Source organism: Planococcus citri, chromosome 1, assembly GCF_950023065.1.
Source record: "Planococcus citri chromosome 1, ihPlaCitr1.1, whole genome shotgun sequence".
NCBI classification, from domain to species: Eukaryota; Metazoa; Arthropoda; class Insecta; order Hemiptera; family Pseudococcidae; genus Planococcus; species Planococcus citri.
In genome coordinates, this window is record NC_088677.1 from 26,090,971 (window position 1) to 26,116,939 (window position 25,969).

At 33.1% G+C, this 25,969-nt stretch overlaps 1 protein-coding gene, 1 long non-coding RNA gene and 3 other non-coding genes across 6 annotated transcripts in view; 4 read left to right on the plus strand and 1 right to left on the minus strand.

Moving 5' to 3' along the window:
* The window catches only part of LOC135850084 (uncharacterized), a 34,399-nt gene extending 18,965 nt beyond the window's left edge, over positions 1 to 15,434 (plus strand). The window contains exons 2-3 of the long non-coding RNA XR_010559651.1: positions 13,882 to 14,058; positions 15,368 to 15,434. This is a non-coding gene — a long non-coding RNA (uncharacterized LOC135850084). The remainder of the gene's footprint in view (positions 1 to 13,881; positions 14,059 to 15,367) is intronic.
* LOC135850080 (retinaldehyde-binding protein 1-like) overlaps positions 1 to 25,969 on the minus strand; it is a 49,902-nt gene that overhangs the window by 20,150 nt on the left and 3,783 nt on the right. The window contains exon 1 of one of the 2 annotated variants that reach the window (XM_065370798.1): positions 16,256 to 16,636. The exons of the other annotated variant lie outside the window; for it this stretch is intronic. The gene's annotated coding sequence lies outside the window, so the exon portion shown is untranslated. Of the gene's footprint in view, positions 1 to 16,255; positions 16,637 to 25,969 lie in introns of those variants that run through there. 2 annotated transcript variants of the gene reach the window in all.
* On the plus strand, positions 2,128 to 2,200 carry TRNAK-UUU (transfer RNA lysine (anticodon UUU)). The gene has a single exon. It is a non-coding gene; the product is annotated as a tRNA-Lys (tRNA).
* Positions 2,314 to 2,386, plus strand: TRNAK-UUU (transfer RNA lysine (anticodon UUU)). The gene has a single exon. It is a non-coding gene; the product is annotated as a tRNA-Lys (tRNA).
* On the plus strand, positions 2,696 to 2,768 carry TRNAK-UUU (transfer RNA lysine (anticodon UUU)). The gene has a single exon. It is a non-coding gene; the product is annotated as a tRNA-Lys (tRNA).

Sequence of the window (25,969 nt, forward strand, 5' to 3'; positions counted from 1 at the left end):
CAAGAATCTAAAATGAAAAAATTTAGTAGGGGTGACTTTTTTTCAGCTTTTTCTTTTCAGAGTGTCCATTCCCTTCTTTAAAATGTCATTTTCTCTTCATTAAGGGATATCTTGGAAAACTTTTCAGCCAAAGAATAAATTAAGGAATTACACAATTTCAGTTATATTACCTACCAAAAAAAAACTGGGAACCTCCCCGAGCCTGTCCCCCCCCTTTGACTAGTGTAAGTCATATTCAAAAAAATAAACAAAAAAATGTTCTCTATTTGTCGAAAAAGTAAGTAAGCTATTTGCAACAAACAGAGCCTTTCACGAATCATTTCTATTTTATACACTAAAAAAAATCTCATGGGAGTTCATGGGAGTTCATGGGAGGGAAAGTGTACCTACTCGTATACATATGTGACTAGAAATTTTCGAAATTAGTGAAAATTTTCCATGTTGAAAAAATTGTATGCTTAAAAATATTGAAATGAATAATCTGGAAAAAATTGAGGCATAAGAAATCATTGATGAGTTGAAACGACTCAAAATTTGGAAAATCAGGGTCAATTTTCATTTTGTTTTTTCGAACATTCGTGCCATTTTTTTAATGTCATTTGGGGATATTTTTATTGCATTTTTCGTCAGTTTTCACAGCATTTATTAATTATTACCTACTGTTTTTTAAAGAATGTTTGAGATTATTTTTTTGCCTCAAAAAAATTAAATGATTAATTTTTTTAAAATTTTGAGCAATATTTTGAATTACACATTGAAAACTTTTTCAATATTTTGAGTACCTAGTTCTTTTTTGTCATTACGAAACATTTTGTTGCATTTTTAACCATTTTAACTCGATTTTAATTAAGTACAATGTTTCAAGCATTTTTAATAATGTTCAATTTGAAAGTTTCGACTCCAAATTCAATCTACGTGTGGTTCTTCAAAATAAAAAATTAACTTTTAATCAATTTTCTTATTTTTTTAAATATATGTATTAGGGCCTATGTGCTTCACGAAAGCTTTTTATCGACATTTTCAAGCTTTCTAGACTTTAAAAATGGTACAAAAAGCAGTAAGCTCCCTTTTTTAATAGAATTTTCTTTCCCAAGTTGTAAAGTTTTAAATATAAATTTCTTATAATAGTTTATTTTGAGGAATCGAGTCATTTGCCAGCGATTGAGTGGAAAAACATAAAAGTGTTGTTGCATTTTTCTAAGAAAATCGGTGCATCGTACTTGCAAAAAAAAAAAAATTCCACGCACTTTCAAGGTTGTTTTCACTTGCATCGGAATTTTAATTCACGTTATGATAATCAGATGGATAACATAACTCGTTCATTGTTATTTTTTAATTTTACTTTTTTTTCTTACTACGAATACGTTTACTCATCGTTGGGATTTTTTAAAAATATTATTACCAAGACTTACCGGTAGATTAGGTATTTTTAATGGCATTGGCATGTGAGAATCCACGGAACGAGTTATACATAAAAGTGTTATTATAGGTGGATTTCAAGATGCTCAGTGGTACGTGTACTTGTATAATTTTTTTTCCACCAACCTAGATTAGCGTAATACTCGTACGATAGACTGTATTACGAATTAATGAATATAAGAATTTGAAATGAAGTATATTGTAATAGGTATGTCAGGTATCTAAGTACCTAAGTAAAGTGCACAGTAGTCTACTACATAGTACATGCATACATAGACTACACATATACTCGTACATAAAATAAAGATTCGAATGCACACTTCTGACTTCACCCAGGAATAATTATCGAAGCGAGTGTGTGTCGTTTACGTCATCAATGTGCTTATTACATTATACATATGAAGTACATACAAGCGACGCACTGTACCTTTTCTTTGTACCAGTAACAGTAAGTAAGTAATTCTCGAGAATGGATATGGAATAATTATATTAAAAGCGAGAGAATAGGATAATAACCAAGGTCGTAGTACAAGTACTAAAATAGCACACGAGGCGAATGAAAAAAACCACGTGTTTTCGGCCTACCGTTTACCCTCCTCCTCGTACTCTTCCCCACTTCATAGTTCGCAATACAGTTTGTATAGGTAATAGGTATAGGTAAAGACACCTGCCCTTTGAAAATGCTTAAATCGAAGGGTTAGTTTCAGAGCCCGGATAGCTCAGTCGGTAGAGCATTAGGCTTTTAACCTAAGGGTCCAGGGTTCGAGTCCCTGTTCGGGCGGAATTTTTTTAGCAATTTTTTATTCCTCGTTTCTAGCACGTGGTTCAAGTTCAACGTGTTACGCGAGTCGCGAGCTCGGCTGTGTACGCGATTAACGTGTGATTTCTGACAGAGCCCGGATAGCTCAGTCGGTAGAGCATTAGGCTTTTAACCTAAGGGTCCAGGGTTCGAGTCCCTGTCCGGGCGAAATTTTTTTTTGATTTTTTTTTCTCGTGGTGGATTATTTACACGATGTACGAAGTAAATGTTGATTTTTAAACCTAATTTTAACGTGTTCTTTACGTTTTAACGCGGTTAAATTGGTGAAAATACCGATGATGTTGTGATACAAATACATGTTAAAATCATAAAAAATGTAATCAGCGTGTTGTCGATGAATTTAACCGAGTTTTTGTGGGTACAAAGTTCAAACCTGTTGGCGATTATTTTTCGTAATTTTTACGTTAATCTAATCACCGGACCAGAATGCGTAAATAAGTGGGTCACTTCTACAGAGCCCGGATAGCTCAGTCGGTAGAGCATTAGGCTTTTAACCTAAGGGTCCAGGGTTCGAGTCCCTGTCCGGGCGGATGTTTTTTGTAATTTTTTTTCTTGGGATGGATTTCGTATTCGTTGGTTTGATTTTTTAAATATTCGTAAATTTAATAAATGATGGAAAAAATTGAAAAAATTGAAATGTGATTTATCGAATCTCGCCAAAAAAAAAAATTTAATTTACGAATCGATCAAGTTCAACTGTTTTTTTTTACGAGAATCGATAGTTCATACTTCAATTTTTTCAAAATTTATTGGTATCATTTTTTTGCTGAAAAAATGGCGAATTCTTCGTCTAAATTTTACAGGTGAATTTTTTCATCTCTTTTGAAGTTTTATTTCTCGATTTTTTTTTTTACTTGAATCGTGAATGAGAATTTGTTATTTTTCTTTCATGTAACGATCAACCATTTTCACTGAATTTATGTACACTGTACAGAACAGAGGGAGGAAGTTCTTTACACAGTTTCAATCGTTGAATTTTGAACTTGAAAAAAGGATAAACACGACACTAGTTAGTTTAAGAGTAATGAGTTCGAATTTATGTATATTTTTATTATATTTCAGAATTAAATACTTGATAAATTTTGTCATCTTTTGCAGGGGTTCTCAGAAATTTTTCAAGTATTTTAATTTTTAACGCAAATTTGAAACCGTTTTGTGATGTTATGAGAGGTGGGTCATTCCACGTCAATTCGACCAAGAAGTGTAAGGGGGATCGGGGATTTTATTGAAATTTTTTCTATGGAAAGACCTTTCGAAGAGATGACCAATGGCGCAAATCGCAGCCCTCTAGCCTTTTTTTAAAGGCAGGCAGGGGGTGTCAGAAAGTTTTCAGTGAACCTAAAATATCATCCATTTCAGCCGTGGACCGTGGATTACTCGATAACCGCGATACCTACCAAAATAGATTTTTTCCAATAGGTTGGGGTTTTGAAAGGATTTTTGGTGATGTCATAAAAATCAGTGTTGCCACTTTTTTCGTACGAAAAATTAGCTCGAAAAGTTTCAAAACGTAGTTTTCATATCATTCCGACTCTCAAAAATTCTAAATAAAATATATTATGGATAACTTTTCATGCTGAACAACATATTAAAAAATTGGGATGGCATTATGTCGTAAAGCGAATTTTAAAAAATTGAAAGTTTACGAAAAAATACGATTTTTTGGTTTAAAACATGAAAAAAAATTTTGAGTGGTGAAGTTGACCCATTTGACCCCTATTTTTGCATATCCGTTGAAAAAGTTGAAAAAACCCCTTTCACTCGATGGAATAAACTCATCACAAAAAACTCAAAATTCGAAAAAATTCAAAAAATAAACGAATTTCAATTTTTTTGCTATGAGTGTGATTTTTATCAACTTTTTCATAAAATATGTCAGAGAAAGGTCAAAATAAGACAACAGAATGAATTTAAACTTTTTTTTTTATGTTTGGAATTGAAAATTGAATTTTTTCGAATTTTGATTATTTTGTGATGAGTTCATTTCATCGAGTGAAAGGGGGTTTTCAACTGATCTGTTTCAAAACTTCAAAGTTGAATAGATCCTTCAAAAATGAAGGTAGGCCAATCCCAAAAATTCCGTATCAATCCCCCATGTCACTTCTGGCAGGTTAATCAAATTTTTTCACTGATTTTTACAAATTCAAATAGACCTGTAAAAAAAATTTTTCGAGTAAACAATCTCCAATTTGTTTTTTTTTTCATGAAAGAACACTTCAATATCACTGGATGTGGTGGAATTAATAAAAAAAAAAATTTAAGTAGGTACATATATTCTAAATTGTAAAAATCAGAAAAACCAAAAAAATTGACTAAGGTCCCTTTTCCATGTAATCCCTTATTTGTACCATGGTCCATTTTGTACCTTCTCCTTCAGTAGGTATCTCATAAGGGAACCTTAGATCAAAAGAGCACGTTCTGTAACCCCCTTAAACAAAATTTCACATTTTTTGAAAATTTTAAAAAATTCAAAAAAGCTGGTTTATGGGCGATTTTCAAAACTTTATCATGAGAGATATTTTTTTTGAGTAAATGAACCAATGTGAATCATTTCATCAATTTCACTCTCACACATCAACAACTAAATAGTAGTTTTGAATCATTCTGGAGGTTCTTAAAAGGCAGGGATTGAAACTGTTAAAAATCCAAAAACCAAAAATGAAAGAAAAACCAAATATAAATCTGTTTTGTGCAAAACTCAAAACCAAAAATAAAAATATTTGATCAAAATCGATTAACCAAAAACCAAACATAAAAAATTCAAAATTTAAATCATCAAAATATGTATAATGTTTTGACTTTTATGCATTAATTGACTAGTAGAAATGAATACAATAATTAATAATACTAATACTACCTAGAATTAGGCGGCATAATGTGATAATTGGCAAAAAAAAACTGAAAACTGAAACCAAAAACCCAAAACCAAATAAAAGTACCAAAAAACTATAAACTCAAAACCAAAAACCAAAAAACAATTATTAAAAGGTGAAAACTGAACTAAATCCAAAAACCAAAAATCAATTGAAATTTCTGGATGGAGAATTCGGGGTGATTATTTGGTGTTTGTGAGATGGGGGATTGAAGGGGAGATTTTTGAATTTTTTTTAAATGAGCGATTTTATAAAAACGTTAGTCCAATGCTACTCAAAATCTAATCATGTTTCCTTAAATCAGACCTATTTTAAAATCCACCTTTCACAAATGCAGCGTGCACATAATCCATTCATATAATATTAATAATGTACTTGGATATCTTATTTACTTGTATTTCAGCGTATAACCTTATCTCGTCCATTCAACTCGCGTCTAATTTACCTTCAAACTCAATCGCGTGAAATCATACCCCTTGGCGGAATGCTAATACGAAGGGAAAGAGACCGACCAAGCAATCGGGGTGACCAACAAATCGATGTTTTAAAAAAATTATTAATTACTAAGAAAACGTACAATAATTAATATAAATTTAATGGAAGTCCCGTATGTATGTCATTAAAAAGATCAGGTGATCGTATGATGCACATACATATAGACGTAGGTAGCTGAAAGTATACACTGGTCACTGGTACACGTGAATTTTGAAACAGGTTGTTCGATGCACGAGTTAATAATACGTTGTTTATTTTTACTTTCTGGGCTTTCGCAACAGAACGTCTGACTGAATGTGTTTTACCTTTGAAAACCTAGTTCATTATGATGATGATTGGGGGGGGGGAGGGATACTTAGAACTGGAGTACGTTGAACTAGGTAAACTGCCAAGCTACCGAAGCTGTAAACAAACTGTCCTTGAAAAACTTTGAAAAAAAAAATCATCACGCTGCAATTATCATACGAACCTCTGCCTATCCAGCTGTAGTAGTATAGGTGAGCCTATGCAATAGAATATCTTGGCCATTGAATGCATCATGCATCTTGCAATGCATCACCAGTTGAGATGAGTACACGCAGTTTTACCAGCATTTTCCAAGGTTACTAAACGTTACGGTTATTTGAAAACAAGGTCGAGTTCCCGAATACGAAATAATGGCCGGCCACAAAGTGCCCTTCCAGCCTTCGAGATAATTTTTTATGCTTCCAGTTTTCAATCGACAACCATAGGCAATAGGCATAGGTAGGCGTTTAGATTCGATGGAAAATTGATCTCTGACTATGAGTTGTAAGCATATTTCACGGATAACCGGCTACTAGTTCCGATAAAAATTTTCCAAAGGAACGATTATTCAATTAAGTAGCTTGAATTGGTCATAAAAATATTCCACGAGATTTGGAAAAAATCCTTATCATCGGGGAATCACTTTGTGTGGTGTGTGGATGACTATATTGAGCATTATTGTTCTTGACAATTAACGTAGCTCTGTGTAATAAGTATTTATTTTGACGTGTGAGACGAAAGGTAGGCACTAGGCAGGTACAGGTAGAGTGATAAACGAAAATGTATCATGCTGGAAAACCTGCTGTTAATGCTCGCGACAGTTTACATTTCATGCTTAATCGTTATCAACGCACTGCGTGTACTTTAACATCTTCTTTAAAGTACACCGCCGCGTGACTTGATAATTACGACGACGACAATGAATAAAAATGACTCTCATTTACACTGATTAAAATACGTCTTGTAAACGCGTACTGGTGTTTTTCTAGGCGACAGTTTCCGTTGAATTTTTTTTTTCAAATGTATTTATTACCGAGTGTATTTACCTCTTTAGCTGTTACATTACATTATACAAGCTGTCGATTAATCATGCATAAGTACGAGTAGGTACATGAAGTGAACACCACGTATCAAGTGCATGTATAAGTGCATGTATTACGAGGTACATCAAAAGGTGTTACTTTTCTGCACTTGGAACTAGTATAAGTCTACTTTACGGTCAATATTACCTAATTGCGAATATAGGTAGGGGTAGTGATTCAATCTTTATAAATATGTCTACTATTCCATGGCCAAACTCGATAGGTATACCTATACCTATAATGCTGCATAATTTGAGATGCTTTGGAATAAGTACATATCATACGATGATCCACGATCAATGATTTTTTTTTTACCATCTCGAGAAAATATGCCAGTACATATTTTACGAGATAGGAACTACATTTATACATGTTCAAAATACATATTCGAATTTACACAGATTGTATGTAGATGCATTGGTATGTATGTGACGAAGATAAGAACGATGTGTGATGAATTTTGAGAGATATTTGGCGCATATTTTAAAACAAAATCTGGCTACGAAATTTCCTATATTTAGGTTGATTTGGATACGAGTATACGAGTATGTGTATCGATTACAGGGTGTCTAAAAATTATGTAATACGAGTTTTTTCATGTGTGCGACTATTGAATTTCGATTCGATGCATAATGCAAATTCATAATAATATTATTAGAAAGAAATTCGACGATTAGCTATATGTCTGGCAATTCTGGCATATCTAGATTTGAATTTTTACGAAATTAATGTAAATTTTTCGTATCCAGATAGGTATGTGTAGATGAAATGTGACTAGTTCGATCAAAGTATAGTCGTAATGAAAAGTTGCGTGATTGATAAATGATTTTTGTATAGGGAAAGAAGTGGAGAGTGGAGAGAGATGGGTTAAAAGTAGTTTATGAAAATTACGTGAGAACGATGATGGTACAGTTAATGAAAGGGAAGAAGGGGCTGGAGTGACTACTATTTCAAAAATTCAAATCTTATCGCTCTTAATTACAGTTCTCAGCATTTTTTTTTTTTTTTGGAAAAGTGAGTTGTGCCATTTTCTCCATGAAGATTAACTGCGAAAAGCCCCCCCCCCCCAGGGATCCTACTTTAGATGAATATAGCAACAGTTTTCTTCGACTTAGAGGACTCGAGTTTTTCATGGGACACATTTTTAACTCGTATTAGCCAAAATCCAAGTTTTATCCACCTCAATAAATATGTATGTATTCGATGCTTTTTGTACCCAAAGGAATCGCAGAAGGGATTTCGAAATCGTGATAAAAATTGAGAAAAATTATACTTATTGATGAATAAATTCTGATTTCGTTGCCTGATTCAACCCTAAAATTTGAAAATTCATGCGAGGTGAACATTTGTAATAGTACATAATTCTGGGGTTTAATGAGAGGGAAAAAGCAGGTTGCTGTTCTAAAATTTTTGAAAATGGATAGTAAAATTTTAACCAAGCAGAAGATAGATTCAAGATTTTTGGTTGAAAATTTTAAATAAAATGCAGGGCTGGTGAATTGTGATCTGTTACTTTTTTAGTAACGAAGTTATCAAAGTTACTAAGAGTAAGTTTTGGTTTGAAATTATCTTTTTAAAAAAAATTTCAGCATCCAATTTTTCCGAATCTCTGTCGATTTTTGTCAATAATCCTATTAAAAATAGTAACACATCCCGCCTTTTTCAAAATTGTCAGAAAGGCTCGTTTCTTGCTAAAGATGTCCAAAAATGATACTATAATCTCAAGTCTCATTTTTTCCAAAAAAATCCCAAAAGTCTCGCTTTTTTGGCTGGAATTGTTGAAACTCGCCAAAAAAAAATACAGCTTTTTGACAAAAAATGCAAAAAAGTATATAACTTGTTTACCAATATATGTACCTAGTTGCAAAAAAATCTTACGTTTTGCTAACAATTGACAAAACATCTCGCTTTTTGTCAAAATTGCTAAAAAAATCACGTCTTTTCTTTAGTAGATAGTTGAATACGCTATAGTTGAGCTTTTTTGCTAAAAATAACCAAAACGTCCTACTTTTTATCAAAAAGTTGCAAAATAACACAACTTTTTTGACGAAAATCACGAAAAAACATCATTTTTTTACCAATAGGTAATAATTGCCAAAAATTCTTGTTTTTTTGCTTAAATTTTCAGTCGTACTTTTTAGCGAAAATTCTCGCTTTTTAGCAAAATTTCTACTAATTCTCGTTTTTTTCTGCAAAAATTTCCAAGAAGTAGGTAAGTATCATTTTTTGCCAATAATTCTCCAAAAATTTCAGTTTTTTTCTAAAATTGTCGAAGTTTTGCATTTTTTTTTACCTATTGTCAGAAATTATTCCCGCATTTTAGCAAAATTGCCAAAAATTGGTAAAAAGCCCCGCCTTTTATTGAAATTATTTTCAAAGTGTTGATTTTTGCCAAAAGTAGCAACAATTTTGTCTTTTGCCTAAATTCCCAAGAAGTCTCATTTTTTGCCAAAAATTGTTTAAAGTTGTGTTTTTTTTTTTTTTTTGAAACAAATTCCAGAAAATTTCACTCTTTTTCAAAAATTTGTCCCAATAATGTGTTGCTTTTCTGCCAGAAATTGCTAAAAAGCCATTTCTGTCGCTAAAATTGTCGAAAGTTTCACGTTTTTTCAGAAATTGCAAAATTTTCACTTTTTTGCCCCAAATTCCCAAAAAAAGTTTAATTTTTTTAAATCAAAAAATTGCAAAATGAACCTTTTTTTGGGGGAAAATTGCTAAAAAGTATCACTTTTCTGGCACTAATTGCCAAAAAGTGTTGCTTTTTGATAAAATTGAACAACTTTCTATCGAGTTCCATTTTTAGATTCGGTGATTTTTTTCTGCAATACTTAAAATCTTTTGCCCATGTTTTTTCAATTTTTTGGTTACTTTTTGGTTACCTTTTTCAACCTTTTTTGATTACTAAAGTTACTTTGGGGGGAGATAAGTACGAGCACTGCAAATGCTTCAATTATTATTGACGTGCATCTCAGGATGCTCTGGAAGGAATGGGGTGAGAGGTTAAAACGCTCCTACAATTTTTGACATCAGTTTTTCGATCATTTTTACACATTAGGTCGCTGTGTGGAATTTTTTTAGCCCTGAAACCAGGAAATACTATTGTGAACATCGAAAAATAATTTTCGTCTTGTGGGTCTCACGATTCAGGTGAAAGACTACTTTCATGCTCCAAAATTTTTGAAAATTGTTCAAAAACTGTTATGTTAAAATGTGATAAAAGCAATAAAAATTGTTGAAACCAGAAATCTGCTTGAAAATTGAGGAAAAGTCGTAATATCGTGTATAATCAGTTCAAATTAATCTTAAATGCATTCGTAGTCGTGTAAAAATGATACAAAATTTTTTCAAAATCGCTGAAAATGATCAAAAAATAGTTTGAAATTTTGTTTTAGTTACAAATATCAAGAACTTTAAATCAAAACTTCGTAAAACGAATGAAAATAACATAAAACTGTTTTAATGAGTTTATGATTATTGCTTGAAAACAACAAAGAATCAAAAAAAGTGGTTGAAATATTTTGAAATAGGTACTTATTATTTTAGTTTTTCATTGATAAGTACATATTTACTTTTTCGTGATGCCTCATTCTGATTTAACACAGTTTTTTTTTTTTTTTTTTTTTTAAGAGAAAATTGAACAGAATTGATTTTTTAAACAATTTTTGAGTTTTTTGTTTGGTTTTCTTTCCTAGTTTGTCTTTTTTCTTCTTTGTTTTTTGGGTATAGAGTTATTTATTTTTCCATTTGAGACAATTTGGCAATTTTTTGTGAAAATGCATTACTTGCTGATTTCTTGTGCTTTTAGCTACTTTCACGTTCGTTGACTTTTTTCAACCCCAACTTTTTTCTTAGAACCTTTGAATCGCAATTTTTAAATCTTCATCAAATTTTGAATAATTTTTTCATCATTTCTGGTAATTAAGTTCGGTGACATTTCCTTAATTCCACAATAAATGTTACCAACCTTTTAATAACTTTATCTTTCATAACTTACACATACATTCTACATGCATCAATGTTAGCCTCTCTTTCCATGGCCTGTTTCAGTCTCCCAATTTGTAAAAGAAATCCACGAGTACATAGTTCTACTCGTAGCTAGAATTACACTTACACATCGTACATTCTACGTTGTCGTAATAAAATAATGGTACCTTAGTGCGGTGAAATTGTAATGAAGAAAAAATAGAGTAGGAAATTGAAATTTCTGTATTTATACTTTCGAGTCAGAGTCCACTTCCTGAAACTTGTACGTATTCTTAATCTCAGTGTTGTCATTCAACCTAGATTTTTTTTGCTACTTTAAATGTCCATTAAGAGTTCGACACTTTTCATACAAAACCTAACCTACTATGTATACTACCTATATTATAAAGATGTGCAAATATACGCAGCATCTTATCTCATCATCACACGTCACACAATGTGACTTTTTCTCGTCTCTCTCGGCTCGCAATATACTTGCAAAGAAATTACAAATTGAATAATTGGTAGGAAGATATTAAAATATAATAATTTGCTGGTGTAAGATATAGGTATTAGGTACCTAGGTGCATGTGTAGTGTGGCCTATGCATTCGGATAGAGTATGAATATGAATCCGGTTTCGAACTATAAAGCCTATAATTATATAGAAATAAGGTAAAACAGCTATCACCATGAAGCGATCTAGGAAAGGCGATATTATGTAAAATTATAATGATAAACTGGTTTTTGTTTATCTACGATAGTGATTAGTTCAGTTTGCAAGCTGGTATTAGAGAGAAACTTTTCGTCAAAACAATACATATACGATGGCGTATCTGTATACGAGTATGTGAGATACTTATGAGTATTATATCATCGCATCGTCGTCGTACGACTATCCTACCTATACCTATCTCTATATGACGTAGGCTACTATAGATTATAATGCATCTTCAATCCGTGTACCATATTCTCGCCTGCTGCATGCAGCATGCATGCGGTTTTTCACCTTAAAAAACACTCTGACATCTTTCCTGTCGTGCAATTGCCAATTGGTAAGCGCGAAAATCATATTGCAAAAAAAGATCTCATCGAAATTGAAACACATGGCGAGGTCAAGAAGCGTAAAAATCACGCGAGAAGATCTAAAATGGATGTTAGATTTAAGTCAAAGATTATAGGTATAGGTACTCAGGACACAGATGCTCGAAGGTTGCAAAAAAAAAATAATGAATTAAATTAATCCGCCAATAATATCGCACCTTTCTTGTCATTAAAACTCCAGCTGAGAGTACGAGAACGAATATTGTTTATAATAATAGATAGAGAATAGAGAGATAGAGATATACCGCTATTATATCGCTGCCGGTATGATAAGGAGGAAATTTTATTGTCGTATGTACGCGGTGTTAAGGTAGGTACAAACTACAAAAATACAGTAATTAGATGATTTTAATTTGGGTACAATTTGGAAAGGTTGGTGTACTTTTCTTATCGCATTATCGCGTTTTAAATGTGTAATTTTGTTTATGTACATAAATGCAGATGTAAGTACTGGCATATTCATGGTATGTTGTGCCAGTGTCATTCGTACATATAATGATAACGTATATGTAGGTAGATGGTACGTAGCTTGGGTGTATCTTTGGCCCTGTCCTGTGGCAATTGCCACTCGCCTGATAATCGCTATCTGCAGTGAACCTCGTTCAACCTAAATATTTATTTGATCGTCAATTAAAAGCGAATTAATTATCGAATGGAGTTTTCCATTTGTTACATGTACGAATTTGATCAGCGAACGCTCAGTTTTCTTACATGGTGTATTATTTTTTCTGTTAAGTAAGGTCTACGTATGAACTGATAAAGGACGGTGAGATGTTTAAAAAGGGCGCTTCGAAATTAGGTTGGAAAGTGGAATTTGAAGATAAGGAAGATGACGATGAGATATGGACTCGGTTGAAGAATGTCAAGTTTTCAAAACCGAAAATGTATAGTGGAATTTGAAATGTACTTATGTATTAATTAAATAGGTTAAACAAAACATTGTCAAAACGAAAAAATATTTATGGGCTGAGGATTTCTGTGAAGAATTTTTTAAGATAACCCATATTCAGTGACCAGAACATGAATTTTATCAAGTACCAAACTATAACTATTATGTAACAACCTGGTCATACGTACAATGAAGAGGGAAAATGGTCAAATTTCAAGTTTTCAGAAATCCTTTTGGAATATTAGTTGGAACATGAGGTCCTTTTCAAGAGATTTGGAGGATATGAAGCTGAAAATTTGAATTTTGCAATAAGAAAATGCCCATGAAATGATTCCAAAAATTTTCAAAACATCAAATCTAAATTCTGTGGAGGGGGTTTGCATTTTTATTTTGTGATAAAGAAGGGAAGAGAGCTCATAATTTTTTTCATCCTATAGCAATTAATGTCTCACTATCAAATTACGTAGGTGTGACGTAGCTAGAATTTTATCAAGGAGGGAACAAAAACAGATTTTCTGGCATAAAAAATGGAAATTTGGATGATTTTCGAAAAAAACCTTTATACTTAACGAATAATTAAATATTTGATTGAAATGAAAATAAACTCATTTCTCGAGCCAAGCAAAAGTGAAAATTTCGGAAAAAATGGTTCAAAAAAAAAACAAAAAACGACCATTTTTCTATCTTTTTTCATTATTACCGTCAAAGGGGGAAGGGGGAGGGGGTTGAACTCGAACCCTCCATATGTAAATACGCCACTGCGAATAGCCCATGAAAGTACAAAACTATAGTTTCAAAAAATGAATACAAAATATTCGGAAGAATTATGTAAATTGATCAAAGATATTTTAATGATATAAGAATTTTTGATAATGTCAAAAAACCAGTCAATTTTATCAATATTTTGGAAAATCTTTTGTTTGACAGATGAAAATTTTATTTCTGTTTTCAGATCTCCAGATCATTTTTGAAGACTGTAGAGAGTACGAAATGGCACCAGTAAAGGGGCCAAAAAAGCAACAGCTTGCCCCTATCCTCAGTATTCTGTGCGAAAAAAGAATTCATACAAGAGCGAATTGTCGTTTTCAAACAGCAAGAATAGAAGGAAACTATACAATACACAGTTGTTGTAAGTATCAGCCTAGGTATGTCTAGAAAAAATGTAAAATGCACATTTTTTATAAAAAAGTTTGAACCTGGAAAATGTACAGAGATTTCTTCTCTCCACCCCCTCTGGATATAGAAGTAATGAAATAGATTATTTTACTCGTATATTAAAAATAATCGCTATTTTGGCATCTATGCTCAACAAATTTTTTTTGGGCTTTACTCAAATTTTATTCTGCTCTTCCTCTTGAAAAAAGCTCAAAATTTCAAAATACGAGAAGAAAATACATATTTTGAGAAAATTTGCTTGAAAATAGATTGGATTTACTTTTTTTGTTGGCGGGGGAAAGGGAGGGGGTAGTTGTTGCATACTTCAGCTGTAATTTTTTTAAATATTTGTCACAAATTATTCTAAAAACAGACCTAAAAGCTTTTTATTTCTATTGTAAGCTACCCCCCCCCCCACAATTAACGGAGAGGGGAATTTTTATACGCATCTGCAATAGAGTACTCATTTCAATATTTTTGAATTGTCTCAAGATTCTTATACATATTGTCCCTCTTTTTTTAGGGTGGTGGAAGGGAGGGGGGTTGTTTTTTTTGGAAATAACTTTTTAAAATTCGCAGAGATGAAAGAAAAATGTTTGAAAAAAAGTTTCAGGGAATCAAAAAAGAAAGATTTTTGTTGTTACAAATTTTTTCTTCAGGAGCCCATAAAAAGAAGGTGCGGGCGTTTGATCAAAAAATAATTTTCGAGAGCTTCCCATTAACACTAAAAAATTTATAATCATTTTTGAGGAATGGTACAAACATGGATTTGGAAAAAAAACTGAAACCTATTTTCAATCACGAAAAATGACGATGAGTGGAAGGGGGGGTGATAAATTTTGATTTTACCTTATTTCTAAGTTGAACTACTTTTTGATAGAAATATGGAAAAAAGATTCAAATCAAGTAGAAAGAGGAACATTTTTCATTCTGGATTTTTTTTTTTCAAAAAGGTCATTACTGGAAAAAAGTTTCCTATCTCAATTTTGAGTATTAATTGTACCAACCCTAATCATCCTCCTATTACGAAATTCAGGTAGAAATAAAGAGAGGCAGCTTGCCCTAAAGGATTAGACCGAAATTGGTATTTTTTTTTTTTTTGAAAATTTATCAAAAATTGGGAAAATACTACATTATTTTAAGGAAACGTGTTTTTAAAAATTTGAACACAAGTTACTATTTTGTATTTTTTAAATTATTTGAAGTCTTCGTTTATGATTTCTATCTACATTACATACTGGTAAGTATTATTTATCTGGACTAAATGTGTGAATTTTTTTCAGCTTGTTTCATAGGTAATATGAAATTGAGGCATTCAGTGGAGCATTCAAAACTTCAAAAAAAAATTCAACTCTCAAGGTGAGAATTTTTTGAATTTTTATTCAAAATTTCAATTTGTAAAACTGAATTGTTGCTAGGTAAGTAGATATTTCAGTTGCCTTTTTTTTTCGATTTTTGAATTTGTATGGTTGATGAATCAGTAGAAAATTTCACTGTCCCCTTCCTTTCTCTCTTTGGAAATATTTCTTCGATTCGTTGGTTACCCCTGCAATGTAGGTATTCAAGCTGCCTAAATTTTGGAAAAATTAGAAATTGAATCGAATCACTTCAGTGTCTGTTTTTTTAAAGGCGTATACATATAGGTACAGTTTTTTTTTTTTTTTTACATTTCAATGTATCTTACACTCTGATTCAACGAAAGTATAATGAGAAGCAATATTCTGACTGAACAGCGTGATCAATGAAAAATTCATTACAACTTTCGTGAAAAACCCTCGTGATTTTCGCAAATTGTGTAAAGCCCATTTCTGCTCTGAAAGCTGAAGGCAGCTTCCTCTTGTACCAATCTTCGCTCAAAATCTGAATCACGTCCAACTTTTTCCAATCAAAAACGTCCATTAAGCACAGTTCACATCGATCACCAGCACTTTCCATCATGCTGCAATCTTCACGTCGATCTTCAAAGTTCAAACCCTATTTGCATAATTGCAACTCTATTTCGAAAAACTCCACACACGATAAAAGCATCAGAATCATTCCGCGAAATCGTGATTAATCCGAATAAATAATGATTGCACGATGAAAAAAAATTATCGAAACTTGCATTAGATATTAGATAGGTAGGTCTAGGTATATAAATATAACTAAATTCGGTTTCAATTTCTACTCACCTAGGTTAAAAATTACGAAACACCGTAGTAGTCGTCAATATCGAGAAAAAGTTGTCGTCGAAGATGAAAAAAAAAAGAAAACAAACGCACGCCCGAAGAGAAGACGACGACGACGCAAAAATTCAGAAAAAAACACGCACACACAGGTCGAATAATTACGCGAGTGGATTTATAAAATGGAATCGAAACTACACTCTTGAAACTGGTCAACGGGAACTTGCGGCTGCAACCGGTCACCACACGATGAATGCGGAGGATAGCATTGAACGAGTCGAACTCTGCGAACTCTAAGAAGCTCCTAACTCCTTTCGAACAGGGATCGACGAATGACGATTCGACGAAGACGAAGACGAAAGATGCGGCCACGGTGTGGTGCTGTTCTGTGTGTGCTGGTTTATAATGCCGACAATATCGAAGGTAAGATGACGGCGGATTTGTTTACGTGTATTTATTATTTCTTCGGGTCTCTCGGGCTCGGGTTATTCGTTAATGTTACAAGGTCGTTGTACCTAGTACATACGACGACGACGATGGACGCGATCAATGAGAAAAATTAATTAATTTCCGAAAAGAAGATGACTCGATGGTCTATAATCGAGAGACTTTTCAAAAGAACTCAACCAGCACCGGCAGCATGTTGAGAAAAGGTGTCATTTTCTTTCATAGGTGATCATTATTATTATAGGTATCGCGATTCGCGATCTTGAAGACCAACTGCCATGCCGCGGCGATTATGTCTTTGCGAATGGGAAAAGAGTCAGATGGAGAGAGAAGAGAGTTCGGTTAGAAGAATAGTACCCACGCGAATTGAAACTCCCAACGAGCGACGTGTACTTTATTATCTATACAAAACCGAAAGTGAATTTCGTATATAGATTTATCTCATCTGGCGTTTATTATGAATTATACGAAAATATTGACTTTATTATCTTCGGTCATCTTCGTGTACTGTGATTATCTGTCCATCCATCTTTTAATTCCCAGTTGCGTAAAATCTTTGCAACACTTATGCCTTTTATTTGCCAGTTCTCTTGATGGTATGAGGTATACATACATCGTCATTGTACCAAGTACCTACAAGTGAAGAGTGAAAAGGGGGAAAAGCTTCTTAGTTATAGACCAGCGCTGTAGCTTTCAACCGCGTCTTATATATAGGTACCTATCTATTGCTGAGTTTAGTCTTAATTTATGTCCTTTTTGTAGGCCTCGCCGAATTATTTATCTGGCCCTAAGATAAATATCGGAATTACTGGATTTCTACCGTACGTACTAACGTAGAAGGTTATGACGATGGCTTATGGTTCTTATATACTCTGTAGTCTGTACTGCGTACTATGTACGAGTATTTTACGTGTTCGTGTGTTTCCTTTACATGCTACGTAGTGGTCTAAGTGGTCTTACATGTACTTCCGGACTTCCGAAATATTATTTTGATTAAATTTCGAGAATTATGGAAGGTTAGAACTTCCCTCTTTCTGTGTACTCGTACTTTATGAAATAAATCTTCGTCCTTCTATCGCAGAGATCAGTTGGAAATATTGTGTATGTAATTTGTAAACTTTTCTTCGGGCTAAGATTTGACAGCGAATTGAAAAACTAAAACTTGTTCGATGGTTTAATTTCATGGCAGTTTCGTAAATATATCTATTCTATACTCGCTGTTTTATAAATATTATTAATTGAAATGGAAAGGTACCGGAACGTGATGAGGAGAAGAAAGAAGAGGGGGTAGGTAGATCGCATTTTTTTTTGCTGGCGCAGCAAAGTGTTGGCATTTTTTCAGGTTCGATTTCTTAAAAATTATCTATTTTTATGAAACTCGAAGTATCACTAGTCCATCACCATTCCTATGATGTCGGACTTTCACCATGATCCAGAAGTTCGTAGCTTTCGCGCGTAATCGCAAACAAAATTGAGCTTTTTGAAATTTTCATGGGGTGACTTTGCACAAAATTCATTAAAAATTGAAACTACTGGCCGCACATTTCACCATCATCATCAAGTTCCAAAAGCTCAAAGCTTCCTAGTTTATCGAGCGACAAAATTTTTTTTCAACCTTTTTTAAATTAAAACTCATTACCTAGAAAATAGCCGAACTGATTTCGATGAAACTTGAAATCTCACTAGGCCTGCACGATTCCTACAAAGTACTAATGCGACCCTCAATTTTTGGCGAATCATTCATGAACGAATTGATCAATTTTTTGAAAGAACCATTCGCCAACGAATCGATCAATTCTTTAATTTATTAATCAATTCGTTCGCGAATGATTCACAAAAAATGAGTCAATTCGTTTGTGAATGATTCATCAAAAATTGAGTAAATGAATCGATTCGTTCGCGAATGATTCATCAAAAATTGAGTAAATGAATTGATTCGTTCGCGAACGAGTCATTTATACGAATTAATTCGGTCGCGAACGAGTCATTTATACGAATCGATTCGTTCGCGAACGAGTCATTTAAACGAATCGATTCGTTCGCGATCGAGTCATTTATACGAATCGATTCGTTCGCGAACGAGTCATTTAAACGAATCGATTCGTTCGCGATCGAGTCATTTATACGAATCGATTCGTTCGCGAATGAGTCATTTAAACGAATCGATTCGTTCGCGAACTAGTCATTTAAACGAATCGATTCGTTCGCGAACGAGTCATTTATACGAATCGATTCGTTCGCGAATGAATGTTTTAAAAAAAGTGAATCAATTCGTTCGTAAAAGATTTTTATTTTACAAAAAGTCGGTTTTTTAAAATATTTTTTGATTTTTTGAGTGGAAGAAGTGAACATGTAATAGCAACATTTTCAGGATATTCAACTCTCCCTCTTCCCCTAAGTTTTTCGTAAAATTTTGTACTTCGATTTCTTGATAAAAATTCCCCTCAAAGGAACTATATACTTTTTAAAAGAATAAAATTCGTACTTTCAAGATAAGAGCTACCCTAACTCCATCATCTCCCCAAACAGCTTCGTATAAACACCTGAAAAAAGTTTGTATATAGGTTATTTGATGAAAATCGCTGCTGATTACTTGTAAAATAATTTGACCCGTCCCCCACCCTCCGCCCGCTATGCTTTTTTTGTTGTTATTGTATTTGAAAGGTCTTATAGAAATGGAAATAAATTGGTCTGGAAAACTGGGAAAAGTAAGAGGAAATGATTTCATTGAAAGATTTGACATCCTGCTGGAATAGAAAAACGAAAGCAGGGTTATTGCTTGGTTCTAATTTTTCAAAGTTGTGATTCAAAGCCTTTGAACCCTCCTCCCAAAAAAAAAATGAAAAAATTAGTTTGTGATTAAATCAACGTTTTATAGCACTTGAAAAAATGTATCATGCAATTTTTTCAATATTGAAGTTTTTTTTCCAAATTTTGAAGTAGGTAGGTACTACCTATCTTTAGTTTAAGTACATGATGAATAATTTTTTTTTAGCCTTGTGTGAATCTAATTTTTTTTTACAATTATTGAGCGTTAAAAAAGGAAATATTCAAATTAGCAGAAAAATTTCTGGAACCAACAGAACTAGATGAAAGGGCTTTTAAAAAATACCCCTCGGAGCTAGAATTCCAAGGGTTGAGTTCATTTTTCCAAATTTGGGGAAATTTTTAAAAAATGAAATTTGAGAAAATAACGCGGAGGAAGAAAACCAAAATTTTGCGTAATTGAGCTAGAAAGCCTAAATTTAGTCTTATTCCCTTTTTTGAAGCCACCTTTCCCCGCAGGAAAAGGTTTCAGCTATTTGGAGTAGTTCTACAGTGTATCTAACAGGTAGGGAAAGTAGTGAAAAAGTTGTGAATTTAGTCAACAAGGTATTGAAAAAATGAAAAAGTTCAAACCTGCAACAAAAACTTAGTTTATTTTTGATGAAATTGGCAACAGTGTTGGAATATGTGAAGTCAGTTCTGCCGGTTTTTTTTTCAGCAATTTCAATTTTTTTGAAAATTTTCCTGTGAAAAAGACTTAGTCAATTATGTGTGTGTGTGTGTGGGGGGGGGGGGGGTGGGAGTCAAGTGGAGAGCTTTCTGAAAATTTGGTTGAAAAAAAGTAGTGATTTTTTCAAAAAAAATCTGTTAGATACCATGTTTTAGAGCCTCTAGAAAATCGTTGAAAATTCTATTTTCTTCGAAATTTCACGGAATCGAGTTGAAAAGCTAATACCGTCAACTGGGGTGAAATAGGACAGTGAGGTGAAAATGGACACTTCACGTTTTTTTGGCTATATGTCGTCACGGATCACGCAATTATGAAGATAGGATCCTACTTTTTTTTTCATGTGATAGTGGAATGTCTGACGAATTTTTCTGTGTATCATAATGCATGTTTCGTAAATATACAAATCCACGAAAAAATAAAATTAAAATTGATAATTTTCGTTTTTTTAAAAATACGTGCCGATTTTTCGACTTCATTTAATATTTATCAGAGGTAAGTGTTTTAAATTATTATACACGTATAGAGCAATTATTTAGCTACGATTTCGTTTTTGAATCATCAAAAACGGTTCATAAATACGGCTTCGGCGATTTTTTTTCTGTCTGAAAACATTGTAAATATTGTCAGAAAAATGTTAGGTACCTATAGTAATTTTGTTATATTGCTGCTTCAGAATGGTTAGCGTGCATAAAATGAACAAAGGGTCAAGACCTTACAAAAATCTTGACCCTTTGTTACTTTTACATACCCTAACCATTTTGAAAAAGCAAAATAAAAAAATTACTACAAGTAAAATTTTTGAAAAAATTTACGATTTTTATAAAAATCGCAGAAGCTGTATTTATGGACCAATTTTGATCATTTAAAAAAGAAATTGTAGCTAATGCATTGCTCTATACGTGTATAATAATATAAAGCTCTTACCTTTCAAAAATATTTAATGAATTCAAAAAATCTAAGAATGTCCATTTTCACCCCAAAATCGGGGTCCAAACTTGCTCACTTTGAGCGCTCCTGGAAATTTTGGTTGGGGGAGGGGAGGGTTGGGGGTGAGGTCAACTTGTAGCCGAAGGATGCCGAATTCGCCGAAAAAAAAATTTGGCTCAATATGTTCATTAGTTTTGAAGTAAATTTAAAAAAACCTCGAAAATCGTCCTATTTCACCCCAGTTGACGGTAATTGAATTTATTCTTATATTTTTAAGCTGCTGAGTGGATTGGAGATGATTTTAAGCTACACTGGAGCTTTCAAGGATAATTTTAAAAAGTAGAATTTATCAAAAAATGCTCCAAAATGGACAACATTTGTTGGAATAGAGCAGAATTTTGTAAAAATTTTGATTTCGAACGCTGAAGGCTCCAGAATGACTCATAAACCGCCTCTAATAGTTGATCTATGAAGTTGAAGGTATATGGTACGTACTTACCAAATTTTAGTTTTTCAACTTGAGTGATTAGGTACCATATACAGGCGGAATTTTCTGAAGATGATAATTTTACAAAATTAACTGGAAGCTCTAGAAGAGCTAATACTCGACGCAGAACGAAATCACCAATCGATTAGAGAAAGTGCCAAAAAATGTCTACATACCATATTTTAACTTTCTGATTTAATTGGGAAAAGTTTTGATTTTGCTCTCCTTTTGGGCCAGTTTTGATTTTTAAAAGTATCCCAAAATTTCACAAATTTATTTTAGTGCCTAAAATTCTGATTGATGTGGTTTGTTTTAACGCTCTTTCGTTCTAGTTTTGGTGTTTTGTTTGATCCGGAATTTTTTCGCTGGTTAGGATAACTCTTTTGTACTATAAAAGATCAATTGGGATGCTTGGGTTCAATTTTTTTAAAAGTTGGTTCCAAAATTTCAGGTGCTTGGCCGATTTTTTTCAATTTTTAACAAATTTTTGAAATAGAGTGTAGATATTTATTGTTTCAGTCAAATTTGTGAAAATCGTTCGTCGATTTCTATTATTTCATTTTTTGAAAAAATTTTGTACTAAATTCTGTAAAATTGTTGGATTTTTTCTGTAGGAAGTTTTTTTTTTCAAGTTTTTAATTTTTTCAAGAAATCATATGATCAGCATGGAACTCGCAAAAACATTGAATTTTCCAGTTGGTCCATTGGTACAGAGGGATTTAAATTTCTAGCTGTTCAAATTGAATGCTTACTTACTTACTTATGTCTCTGGCAGAATTTTGAGAATTCATGGAGAGAATCAAAATCTTCCTAGATGCTTCAGATTGACTATAAAAATGATGGAATTAGGTTCCAAGAAGTTAATTTTAGGCTAATGAAAAATCGATAACCATTCAAGGCATATGAAATTCTGACTCTGGAGAATAAGGTTGCAACAGTATTATTCAAATGAGGACTAATGTAGTGATTCTGCGAATACTGGAATCCTACTCATTATCTACTTCAAAAACTTATGTATCTATTCCAGTTGTTCCAAATACTAACACTTGAAACTATGTGTTTAAGTTATTAATTTAGAGTATATAGAAGGCCTATGCGTATGTTGGAACTCGTGGTCGGAAAATATTTGTATATCTACTATAGTACATATGTACATGTATTTATGAAATTACGAGAGAAGTTATAGCAAAAGGTCTATAAATTTTGAATACCCGTATTTGGAAAATTCATCGAACCGTAATGAAATCGCGTTCTATTGCGAGGTTTTCGCGCAATCACGAGCGAGACGTGACCCTAACAAAAGCGCTCGAGTTCAAGTTTGAAACTTACGACTTGCGGTAGCAGTTCGCCAAGTCGAATTGTGTACGAGTAATTGGTAAACCGCGTAATACATTGTATAGTAAAAAGTGCTTACGATAAACGACGTCGACTAAGGGACTTGTTTCTTTTTTTTTTTTACTTTTTTATTAGTTTTGGAAACGTTAAACGTGACGTACAACTTGGTACAAGTACCTATAACTAAATAGTATCTTACCTATTCCAAGTTTACTCTCTGTATAGTAATTGTATAAATTGAGAACGTTTAACGTCACAATGCTCGAGTTGATTATTGCTCAGTAAACGCAGTAGCGTTAAGAGATGGCCACGTTATTTCATTATTGATAACGATTACATTGTTAATAAAGTATCTGCCCAGTGCCCAGTGCTCTGTGTATCGTGTGTTGTTCGTTTGGAAAGGGCAGATGAGTGCGGTAAATGACGCAAATTCTGTTGCAAAGCACCTGCGTACCATTTATACATAGTTTACACACATACCTATTTACCTGACTATGCATGGTGAGGTGAGGTCGATTGATCTTGGATTCATTTTAGCTTGGTAATGATTTCGTTTAATGGCAAGACGTCATCATTTTATGTGCTCGACTAATCAGATGCATGTTCTTGTCATCAAAATGAATAGGTAGATTTATTATACCTATCTACTTGAAATTTCCCCTAGAATAAATGAACTCTGAGAGTGCAACTCAGCAAATGTACCATTGAATAGTTAGGATAGGATCGAATAAAAGGAAAAGTTATGCTATGAAGTACTACCTTTGCCTAGCTACATAACATCACACATCACACAATCAGATAATACGGTTTCGAATATGGAGTAAATATGTTTTTCCATTTCCTTCATACGGTAAATTATAAATTCAAATTTCATCGGAGCCGAGAAAAAGCTACTCTATTAATGATAATGCTCCGAATAATAATCCGCGAACTAGTCTATGTTAATACATAAATGAAGCAACCTACTAGCTAGCTAACTATACGTGGTCGGTTTACATCATTGTATCAATCAACTCGCGATGAAATCATACGTACGAAAAATTATTCAGCGCGCGAATCCTCTCCTCTTTTTAAATTGCAACGTGTACTTAAGTAGGTACACGCGTGATCCATATCCATATCACTGCTTTGGGGATACGTTTACGTATCATCATTTTATACGAGTCCGAAGTTCGATTTAGGTAGCTTAACACGAAACAAGATTTCGTAGAAAATGAGAGCGATGCATGGTTTGTTTGTTTTTTTAGCGTATAAATCGAGAGCATTGACTTATGCGTGTGAATAACTGAACAGCGAACACCTTGTTTCGATAAATTCGCGTTTTATTCGATGAAACAAGTTCGTATGTACATTTATAATGAATTCATTTTGAATGATTACGTGTTCATATAGTTGGTTTTGAGTTAATTTTTTATTGCTTGGTGTATTCAAGAGGCAGTAGGTCATGGAGGGATGGAGCAGTGATCGCAGTTGGTTGGAAAACTGTCCCCATTTGTACTACGCATTTTGATTTTTTTCCTCGAACAAGTGGTGCCAGAAGCCTCCCTCCTCGCTCTCCCAATATGAAAAAAAAATAAAAAAATCCAATTATACAAAACATTTCCCATTCTGCTCCATAATTATTCTATATTGTAACTTTTTCGAGAAAAATCCTCACCTAGTCAAGGACCCTCCTCCTCCCTCCCAAACGAAAAACTAAATTTAAAAAAATAAAATAAATGTAGGTAAGTAAGTAAAAATCTGTAGCAATTTTTGAAAATTCCCACTTCTGTGTCAAAATTGTTCCAAATAATTCCCTTTTCAGAAATTTAACCTCTCCATGGGCTTCTAAAAAATGTTGATCCTCTTGTAGTACCCCCCCCCCCCCACCCTTGAAATATTCCTACAAAAAAAAAACAAATTGAAGTAAAATCTGTTAATATTTTTTAAAAATCTACGATGCTTCAATTTTTGATTTTTTTTTTTAAATTTTGAGGGCTCCATATTGAACTAATTTTGTTTTGAAGGGCCGAGGGAAGTTTTTACTGGACTCACGTGGTCATTTAAAAGGATTCGAGCTGGAGCGAAAAATTTGCAAAAAATGTTTACAATCTTCAATTGACTTGAAGACTAAAAAATTCAATTAAATTGATTATTGAAGACTATTACTTTTTTATTTTTCCCATTCTGGGAGATCCATCATTCAAGTAGGCCAATGATTTTTTATACGGGGGGGGGGGTGTGTGAAGGAAATTTTTTCTCGACTCATGGGATCATTTATGGAAATTTTGACCAAAAATGGAAAATTTAATTGTCAATTTTTTTCAAGATTTCAATTTTTATTATTTTTATTTTTCCCGTTTGGCAGCTTCAATATTGGGGAGGGGGGGGAGTTTTTTCTTGAAAATATGGTTTTATGTATTTCGAGGAATTTTGACACAGAAATGAAAAACATAGAGATGAACTGGATTTTTTTCCCATTTTTTGACCTTTTTTCAACTTTGGCACTTTTCGACATGACATATGTAATTCCAAGGTAGGGGGGCCAAAATTTTTCCTCATAAAAATCAACACTTCGAGGGCGTGGAAACAAAATAATTAAAATACGAGCCATTCTACTTTGCCCTTCCCACTAACCAGAAATTAAAATCTCTCAAAATTGTCATTAAAGAAAATTGTTAGGTATTAATCGTTCAGTCTTGACATTTATATACCAGTATACCTACACTCATCGTCCCTCCTTTCCCTCTCCCTGCCCCACAAATCCTTCATTTTTTCCAGATTTTCAACTAATGGAAAAACTGTTGAAGGATATTATGATCCTCTACCGTTTATCCCCTCCCGTTCCTCCACTGATTAAAATCAAAATTAGATTTTAAATTTCATTGCAGATTTCCGAGGCCAAATTGAAGAGTGCAGGAGAAAATGAAATGATGAGAATTTGTCATACGAAATTACCAATTGAACATTTTTTCGACTACCCCATCCCTTGAAAAAAAAGAATTTATACTGTCATAAGACACACAACATCAGCGTTTCATTCCACTTT